We start from the raw sequence: 11,171 nt of genomic DNA, 5'->3' as shown, positions 1-11,171 counted from the left end.
TTTGACCCCAAATCTGTGTACACCCCATAAACACTGGGTAATAACAATGCATGTGTGTAAGTGGCATCACTGTCCTGAGTAATTTGTGGGAGAAGATGCATTTTAAAGGTATTTCGTTTTATACCGGAAATGACCACTTAATGACCTTTGACCCCAAATAAAAAAATATCATATATACATTGGTTAAACACAATTCATGTGTGAACATACCATTACTCTCCTATGTTCTTCTTAGCTAATACATTTTTTGAAGATATTTCAATTTATACCGGAAGTGGCCCCTTAATGACCTTTGGCCCCAAATCTGTGTACACCACATTGACACTGGGTAATAGCAATGCATGTGTGCAAGTGGTGTCACTGTCCTACGTAATTTGTGGGAGAAGATGCATTTTTAAAGGTATTTCGTTTTATTCCGGAAGTGACCCCTTAATGACCTTTGACCCCAAATAAAAAAATACCACATATACATTGGGTAACTGCAACTCATATGTGAATATACCGTTACTGTCCTATGTTTTCCTTAGCTAATAAAAAAATTTGAAAGTATTTCGTTTTATACCGGAAGTGACCCCTTAATGACCTTTGACCCCAAATCTGTGCACACCATATAGACACTGGTTAATAACAACGCATGTGTGCAAGTGGCGTCACTGTCGTACGTAATCTGTAGGAGAAGATGCATTTTAGTTGAAATCACGTTTTGACCCCTATGACCCCTGCGTGACCTTTGACCCCACAAGTTTCATGTGACATGTAGGGGCACGGTCAATGATCATTGTGACCAAGTTAAGTCAAAATCGATATAAGCATGTGAGTGCTAGAGCAAATGTAATGGTTGACAGAAAGAAGAAAGAAGAAGAAGATCCTGTAAGAAAAAAGACACAGCCGTGACTAACGTCACGGCTGTGTAATTATTCACTTTTGCGTATATTTTTGTTGTCGACATATGAAGTTAGTTTCCATGGCGGCCGGCAAGCAAACAAGGAATGTAATTGGACTTTGGCTAGACTACTAGTAAATAGACAATGAATTGATTACATTTTCTCCATGAAGATGAAAGAATCATTAATGTGCTGAATGACCCTGAACTTGGCACCTGTAAATTCAGAATATAGGCCTAATAGATACATGTGTCACCTGACAAAAATTAAGCTAGCTTGGACTGGTTATAAAAAGAACCAGAGAGAAAGAGAAGGGGTGGTGCATGAAGAGGAGACCTACACGTGCAACAAAATTGTTGTGTGCCTTCCGCGGCCGGGTCAAATCCCGAAAAATCCAGGCCCGTTTTTTAAATTCTTTTAATTTAACAAATGATTTTTTTTCATCATAAAAAGAGTTTAAAAAAAGCTCATTCCCCGATCTCTCACGATCGCTAAAACGATTGTGCCAAAGCCAGCACTGTACTACAGTGTAGATAATAAAATATGCCGGCACTCAACTTGGGATGGAACCCTGGTAGAACCTGCTCAATCCCAACAACATTTATCGTTTACTTCAATCCCGGTCCCCGCACTCCGCGCATCCGCGGGTATTCATGCTCGTCGAAAATTTCGCGAAATAAGGGGTGTTTTCAGATGAAGAAACGCGATTCGCGAAACACACAAAAAGGGGTGTTTTTTAAACCACATGTTCACGAAATTGAAAAAAAAGCGTATTTTCATCGAGCAGCCTACGCGTTTCTGCCAGAAAAGGGTATATTAGAAATATCGTTCGCGTTTTAGCGAAAATAGGGGTATTGTCGAAGGGTAAATAATTCGCGAAATCGCTAAAAAAAGGGGTGTTTTTCCCCTAAAAAATTTTCCCCACCGGGGTGGGACTCCTCATAAGACCTGGGTCAATAATCATATTTTGGGTCCTATTCATATCTCCATATCACCAAATGCCAAGAAGGTATGACTCCCCTAGTGAGAACAAACTAGTAAAGAATATAATAAAAAATAATTTCCCCACCGGGGTAGCACTCCTCATAAGACCTGGGTCAATATTCGTATTTTAGGTCCTTTTCATATCTCGAAATACCAAGAAGCTATGAAAGAATGTATACAAATTATTTTCCCACCGGAGGTGACACTCATCATAAAGCACGGATCAAAATAATGGTCCCAAAAAGGTATGGCCCTCGAATTGTTTCAAATGAAAGAGAAAAAGAATAGAAAAAAATACTCTAATAATAAAACAAATTCCTCACCGGGGTAACACTCCTCATTAGACCTGGGTCAATATTCATGCTGTACCGTACGTGGGTCCTTTTTATATCTTGAAATTACAAGAAGGTATGACACCCCCCCCCCCAGTGGTGTCAAATTGAAAGAGAAAAAAGTAAATCATATAATTAAAAAATATCTTGCCCACCCGGGGGTAACACTCCTCATACTCGACGATATGTCATTGATTCCTTTATCATGAAAGACGCAGATTTTAAGCTGAACTATCCAAGATGCTGATTATATTATTAGTACAAGGACAGACATTGTGTAGACCTACATGTTAAAAACAGGACTTTGACAAATATTTTGTAAAATCTCCCAATGCCCCTTTAAATAATTATATTTTCTACTCTTTCAAAGCGTAAGTTGGTCTCATTGAAAAGTGCTTTGTAGTTTAGGTGTTCAAACATGTGTTATTAAAACATTAATGGTTTCAATTTTTCACGGTCATTGAACATTCTGTAAAACAACTAAAATGGCAGTTGCAAAGTATGAGAATTTTTAAACATTTTTATAGTGTATGTTACAGTACATTACAAAGGGAGAGCATTAAGTGGCGGACGTTATTTTTGCAAGGATGCCCAGGGCATGGAAGTCATCATTAACAATAATTATATGGATATGATAATTGAATGATTTGTAATCACTCTGTTAGTTGCCCTGTGTATGGATAAACATGCGAGTAATATCTAAATATGCCCTTGTACGGGGTGTAGGCCTAAATAGGCCTATATCAGGCAACAAATATCATTTTGTTCACATTTAGTGTAGGTATTTGGGGTCGTAACAAATTTTTGGGCGAGAAGCGTACGCGCTTCTCCTCTTTCGCCTGAGTCTTGACTTACTTTTAACTCACAGTGTTGCAGACAATATTCGTGTTGTCTATATACTTAACTCGGGAAATTACAGAGGGGATAGTGTTCATTGAAATTTGAAATTATTACTTCATTTTGATATTTAAACAGTGCTATAAAGTCATCTTAGGCAGCAATGTGTTTGTATTCAAAGAAGTAATTGTTGTACAACTAGAATGAACTAGAATTACTTGAATGCAAATCCAAAAATTGCAACAGATATTTTCATTTCTTTATTAATTAGCAGGATTGCCAGTTTTTACGTCAAGTTGGGCTACATTAATAGCCTCGTTTACCATGAGGGCGTAAGCAAATTAATTTATCGTGCCCAGGTCTGAGGTGGCGAGCGGCATGATAGGGACGACAAAACCGCTCAGCCGTATGGCACTTTCCATGTACTCGGAACACGGAAGTGTGTCGGGAAGTGAATTACGCAGCTGCCGACGTGATCCCTGGTGTTCAATTTGCACACTGAGTAGTTGGAGTCTAACCAAGGGGGTGACACTAAATTCACGGTTGTTACCTAGCTGGGGGGTTTACACCCCCCAGCTAGGTGTTGTAATCGTTCAGGTTCTTCCGCTGGCAACAAACCACTGTAATCTTCCCGTTTTCTTCCGCTGGCAACTAAGTGAAAATGCACATGTTTTTTTTTGTTACCCTTTGAGTATGAAACCCTGACTTGATGCTATGTAAGAATTATTTGACTAGTGAAGATATGGTTTGGTCTTTTTGAATCATTGTTTTCTAAAGGAATGAATGTGTTTGTTAGTTTGTTACTGTAATTTGTTATTTAACCTAAGGCACTTAATTAGTTGAAAAGGTAATTAATGACCTGTTGTTTCTGCAAGCCCAGGGAATATATGTGTGGGAGGATTGATGGCTAATATGATTTTGGATGCAGTTAGTTGGAATTGAAAGGTTGTTGCAGAAAACTTGGATAATAGTGACAGTAGTTTGTGTAGGAAGCAATAGTTGAAATAATGGCATATGGGCACATGAACAAAGTGAATAACTTTAGGTGATTGCAAAGCCAAAGGTTTTCTTTAAGGTTGAATGTCAATGCAGTGGAAATAAGCAGTAATGGCATATTTATATAGGTTTTTTAATAGAAATTTGATTTTTGATATGAACCATGCAGGTGTGTTAAAGGCACTCCTTAACAGTAATTGTAGTATAAATTTATGGGTTTAATATTATGTTTACTATTAAAAGTACTAGTATTAGGCTCTGGCTTATCTTTTGATTTTGATTTTGCACCCGTATTTTACAGACTTTGGTGGTATGTTTGGAAACAGGGGATTAATGAGCCAGGCTTTAAAATGTTTAGCATTTATTTCTGTATGGTTATGTCCGACCTCTTTCTTTGTATTAATGAAAGTGTTCTCTGGCCTCTTTCTTTGTAATGAATGTGTTTTTGGCTTGATTAGTAATTCCAATGTTAGTACCGGTATATGAAACTATCTGATGTGTTTCCTTTGCAGTAGGAACTTTAATTCTTTCAGTGCCATTATCATGGCAGTTAATATCAAACTTTAGCTAGCATTTGTTTACAGGCTCTCTGTTTTGCTTAAGTAAATGATTGTTGGGGATTTTCTTGTCTTCTGATGTTAGGGTTTTTTGTTTTATACTTATATCTTAGAGTATGTATCTTATTTTGTTTGATTAAAAACATCTTGCATTAATATATATTTGAATCCCAGTTCCTAATTTGTGTGGTTTAAAACATTAACAATTGGTGTTCTTGTATTTTACAGGGAAATTAAACATGGTTTAAGATTATGCGCAACACAAAAATAGCTTGCAAATGGAATAGACCTACATGAATGCGGGACATGAATTCATTTGTTTTCCCTACCTTTTTTGTTTGTTTATGAAGTTGGGGAAAATAGTATAAAAGCCTTTAAAAGTCTAGTAATTGGTAACTGTAAAAGAAGTGCAGGAACCCTTCATGATACCTCCGAGTCCACTGGGTATTATACTGTGCGTGCGCGGCAGCACTATTGTGGTGCCACATTACATTTGATGTAGTATATATGTCATGGACTGTAACATTTGAGCTGTTTAAGGGGTCAATTGGTCAGGGTATACAAGTAATATTGTAAATAATTTTTATTGCACAACCTTATGCCCTACAACAAGTTAAAACTGTATTTCTAAAAGGTTTCAGTGTTAGATGAATTGGTCAGTGCATCGTGGTATGATAAAATTCCTTCTATAATCTGTGGATAAATGTTTATAATCTGTGAGTTAATGGTACCAGTACATTTTATTGTTATCATGGTTATCACCCATTTGCTGTTTTCTGTAATCATGGTGATCTTGAATGAGAAATACTAGCTAGTACTAACAAGGTAAGACTGATCATAGTTTAATTAATTTAATTCTATTTAGTGATAGTTACAGGACTATTCATGGGTATTGGAATAATTCTGGTAGACCCTGCGCACAAGTATAACCCTAACCCTAAGCAACCCCAATTATAACCCTAACCCTAATCCTCACCGTTTATAAACCTAACCCTAATTTAAATTTAAATTATAAGGGGCTGTCATTTTCTTTGGAAGGGGGTCATGAATATATACTGGGGAGTGGGGGTCATAGAATTTTAGACCAATTATAGGGGTTATAATTTTTCAACACCCAAAATAGGGGGTATAGAATTATTAAGGGCTGGTGACTCAAACTTTTCGCGCGCTGTGCATGTATTCTTGCACACAATCTTTCATTATATAATGCAGATATTTTGCGCATATAGCGCGCCTTCTTTACACACACAATTAAATTTTAACGCACTCCACACACTTTCTTTGCTCTAAAGTTTTGATGCGCTCCTCGCCTTTGTTCCGGCAATGAATAATTTGTCTTGAGTCTGTGTAGTTGGAAGTGGGTGGGGGGGGGTCATAAAATTTCGACCCAACATAGGGGGGTCTAAAAAATTGTGCCCGCAATAGGAGGGTCATAAAACATTTTACTCCGGTCACCGACCTCCCCCCCCGACGAAGAAAAATGACATCCCCTAACCAAACCCTAAAACACAGGGTGCACAGGGTAAACCAGAATTATACCTGGGTAATAATAATAATTTCTATTCATGTTTTAGTCCAAGACACAATCCCAGCAAACACAAAACGTTTTCGACATCATTCGCAAAAGGTTATAAAAGGTTATCAGAAAACGTTTAAATGTCGGGTTATATAAAGGGTATATTAAGGTTATAAAACGTTTTCATAACCTTAAAAAACATTTTATGATATTCTACTGCTCAGCAAACAAAAATGTTTTACAAAAACATTTAAATGTCGGGTTATATAAAGGGTATAAAAACATTTTAATAACATTCCAAAAACATTCTTGAAAACTTGATACAAAACATTCTAAACAGAATGTTATTTTGGGGTTGAAAAAATATTTTGCGAAAAATGTTTGCCCAAAATATTTTCAAAAACGTTTTAAAAACATTTTCATGACCTTTATATAACCCGACATTTAAATGTTATTGAAAGGTTTTGAAAAAAACATTTGAAGAACATTTTTGTGTTTCCTGGGTTCAAATATTTTAACATAATGTTATTTTAGTATTGACACAATATTTGGCAAAAATGTTTGCCAAAAATAGTTTACAATAACATTTTTTGAAAACATTTAAAAATATTGTTGTAGTGTGTTTTCATACAAAACGTTTTAAAACGTTATCATGACCTTTATATAACCCGACATTTTAATGTTATTAAAACGTTTTTACCTAAACCAAAAGCCAAAATATAACTTATTTAAAACGTTTTTAAAACGTTTTTGTGTTTGCTGGGATGTTTATCATCACCGTTCAACATCTTTATTAACCACTCCCGTTTACTAACTGCTCCTGTTTACTCTACTAGCTCCCTTTAGTTTTGAATAAAATAAACACACTATCTGTGGTCATCTTGTGACTCCCTACATTTTGGTCATCAAAAGTATTATGCCCCCCCGTATTTTTCTTTCCGAAAATTTATGACCCCCTGTATATTTGGGATCCTCCTTCCAAAGAAAATAATAGCCCCCTAAGGGGTATTTATGGGGCTCAAACTCAGTGACAACAAACCTAACAACCAGGGGGACATTTTGCAGGGGTCATGTCAAATCTTAGAATTGCTGCATTTTCTGGCAATATGTAGGGGGTACGGAGCTCAAACTCAGTGACAATAAACTTGATGAGAAGAGTAACATTTTGGAATATTTTGCATGGATCAGGTCAAAGGTCAGCTGGGGTCAAATCTTCGAATTTCAATATCAGGACATCTGTAAGGGTACGGGGCTCAATCTCGGCGACAACCTCATGACCAGGGGGACATGTTGGAACATTTTGCAGGGGAAGGTCAAAGGTCAGCTGGGGTCAAATCTTCGAATTTCAATATCTGGACATCTGTGAGGGGTACGGGGCTCAATCTCGGTGACAACCTCATGACCTGGGGAACATATTGGAACATTTTGCACGGGTCAGCTCAAAAGACATCATTCTGGGGCCAAATCTTAGAATTGCGTTATCTGGACACCTGTAAGAGGTACAGGGCTCAAACTCGGTGACAACTCATGACCAGGGGTGAATTATGGAACATCTTGCAGGTGTCTGGTCAAAGGTCATCTGGGTCAAATCTTAGAATTGCATTTTCTGGACATCTGTGAGGAGTACATGACTCAAAACTCGGTGACAACAAACCTCATCACAGGGGAACATTTTTGGAACATTTTGCAGGGGTCAGATACCTCCACAACACCAACATGCCCCAGCTAGGTTTGTGGTCTATGACCACCATTTGCCTCTAGTTCTATTAGCAACGCAAAATCTATGAAAAATTCAGCTGGTTTACTAGCTAGAAAGTGAGGCCAGTTATCGATCCGTTATAGCTCGTTATGAATAATTCATGTTCGACCCCTTGGATCGTGTTAATTGAGTTTGGCAAATAACAACGTTGTTAGTTTTGCGAACTTTGCCTGTTCAATGAGAGTATAGCGCGCCCCAATACATCTGGGCACAAAACAGGCGAAAACGATCCAGTTTAATGAAATGGCGGACGGGTATTCCCATCAGGCACCAGTGATATGTTTTTTCAAAGAAAGTCTACTAATTTGATATGAAATGACATTTTGCAATAGCAAAGTCAAAATTAGGACTTGCTGTCAATAATATGAAGGAAATATGTGACAGAGGCAAGGTGGGAAATACAAGTAGTATTTAAGTTATAATAACCTTTGATACCCGACCTGACCTTCCATCATGGCGCCTTATTCGTCTTTATGTATTTCTATTATGCTCTCAAGTAAAATAAAATACCAATCTGCTCTGAGCAGACAATGTTACTTGGCTCCCAGCATAAATTATTGATTTTATACGGAAGTAAAGAAATGCACAGTGTATGTGCATGATGTGCAAGCATACTCCAAATATTTACGGTAAATCTGAAAAGTGGTCACATGTTAACATATCATGTGTTCGGGAAATCACGTGGCAACATTTTAAGATTTCAGGCTTGTTTACTAGTTAATTGCCATTTGTACTCTTTATTATTTATCTTTGTTAATTAACATATATTTTAAATGCTGATAAATCGTGGTTGGCTACCCATGATATCTGTTAAATTCAATATTTTATGAATATAATTCTACCACGCAGAGGGGGTCACGCAGCAGAATTTCACATCACCTGACTTAGCTACATTTCGAAGCTCTGCTCTTCAAATTCATGTAAATTTCAAAGTTTATACATTTAATATATTTAATATGATACTAATTTTTTGTTATAACCAACTGGTACACGAAATATACTAGCTTATATACAGAAAGGTGATTATCAGCCTTCACTCAGCAAATTGACATGCCCGGCATATGCAGCCGTTCTCCGTCTGGATAACATGACTGTCGCCCTCAATACGTCTGGGCACAAATTTAAATAACAATACGCTATTTACATATCAATGCGGCCTCATGCTAATTAAAGCTGCCCCATCCAGGAGTTCATCTATGGTCTAACCTAAGTTTTATATAAATAAATATAAATATAAATAAATTTTGTATTTATAAAGCGCCTTTCTCCAGATCTTAGAGGACTCAAAGCGCTGTAATTTCGCTGCAATGGTGAAACATCACAATCAGGTCGCATCAACTAGGCCAGTTGCTGCCGAACGTCGCACACCTATCTGCATTTAGATCGTAACATCCACCAATTATCTGTGCAGCTCCCCAAATTCCATTGGGTGAAGGAAGTTTTGATAACAAACAACTAATCACCGATTTTTGCGATACAGGAGGAAACCGGAGATCCGGCGGAGAAAACCTGCGAGAGCGAGCATGGAATCGGGATAAACCAAGTGCACATGAGTCCTTGGGCCGCGCCGGGGCATGAACCCGGGACCTCAGTGGTGCAAAGCGAGGGAACTACCGCTGCGCTAACTCGCACTCCCGCTAACTCGCCCTGCGCTAACTCGCCTTTAACCTTCGCGTGCCACGAAAAGTTAAAATGCGTTCACATGCCGAACTTTTCGTGCGTACTAGTGGGGACCTTAACAATTTTCAAAGGAAATCCATGTAAGGATTTATACTCACTTCAAAACATAGACTCATGTGTAAGGAATTGTCACAAAAATCTACCGACCGTGATCCATCCCCACGTATGGCTCCCATCAGTGTTGCATAGATTTTATTTTTGATATGGGGTGGACTTTGGTGAATACACTACGATTAGAGAGATCGTTCTTGCACTAGTAGCCAGGAGGGGTTCACGAGCAACTAAATTCTAACATGAGTTTTAGCACCCCTATAGGACATCATATTTAGGAATGTTGCTATTACATGTACCAGCGAAAAAATGTCCCACGGGGTCCTAATTAGCATATTTCCACTTTGCGACACACAGTGTCATCGCCCCGATATCTTCATGGCAGATATCGCCATGGTAGGTTGAATCCACAGCCACGTATGGCCATTTTGTTCCGACCTTAATGAGCCGAGGGACATTCGACTAAGGCTACTGACAATAGCCTGGTAATTGACCTCTCTGTGTGTGAGTGAGCATGTATACGCCATGAGGAGGTCAATGGTGAGGTCAATGGTTATAAATGAGGTTATAAATCCAAAATTTATATATTTATTATTTTTATAGTCATCTGCTTTTAGACCGCTTCCACGAGTGAGTGCAGCTAGCTTACGCTGTGCTATAGTTCGGCACATATAAAATAAGAATTTTTGTCAGTTTATGAGTTCAAGATGCACGATTCTTTCTCAAGACGCAAGCTAACGACTATCATATCCGTTCAACACATATATTGAAGTGCAAGGAACAAAATCTGGCTTAGACTAAATAAATTACGGGAGATATTCATCATTTTCTACCCCGTTATCCAAAGATTTATTGTCTGAATATCAAATCGTGCATAGCACATTCACGTGTATCGATCCCGGGTATTCATTTCAGTGCCTCTGCTGTATAATGTAATTATTAACAGGGCGATGTCGGTGTGGGACAGCGTTACCTCTGTAACCTGATCCCATTTATATGGGGATAGAAGCTTACTTACTGCTCCAAATATTTTCCTTAACTCCTAAGCAAGACAAGCAGAAAGAACTGATGTGGCAATTAAAGCCTATATTGTTTTAAAAGTTTATACCATTTCTCATAATATTTCAATATGTGCATGTACACTAATAGTGGGTTTCTTATAGTAATGGCTTGTTATTTGTGGGCGATAATGTAACATTTTGAGATTTTGGTCTCCAGGAACTCAAATCAAATTGTTACCATTTTTTCTCCCAACCCCTTGGCGGCCATCTTGAATTACAAAATGGCCTCCATTTCTACATATTTTGGACTATAACTTGGCTTCTGAGCTCCACATCAAGCTGAAAATGGTGGCAATACCCATGTTCATGGTATCAAGGGTTACAATAAAGGCATATAAGGTTAAGGTTATAGGTCATTTTGTTTGGCGGCCGTCTTGTATTTCAAAATGGCTGCCATCATAATGCTATACCTGAAGTTGTGAGCTTAAAATGCTGGCAATACCCATGTTTATGATGTAAAAGATTGCAAATGAAACATAATACAAAGGTACATGGCATTTCGTTTGGCAGCTCT

This window comes from Amphiura filiformis, chromosome 6, assembly GCF_039555335.1.
Source record: "Amphiura filiformis chromosome 6, Afil_fr2py, whole genome shotgun sequence".
In the NCBI taxonomy this organism is placed as follows: domain Eukaryota; kingdom Metazoa; phylum Echinodermata; class Ophiuroidea; order Amphilepidida; family Amphiuridae; genus Amphiura; species Amphiura filiformis.
The sequence above is the reverse complement of the archived record's forward strand: the minus strand, read 5'-3'. Positions refer to the sequence as shown.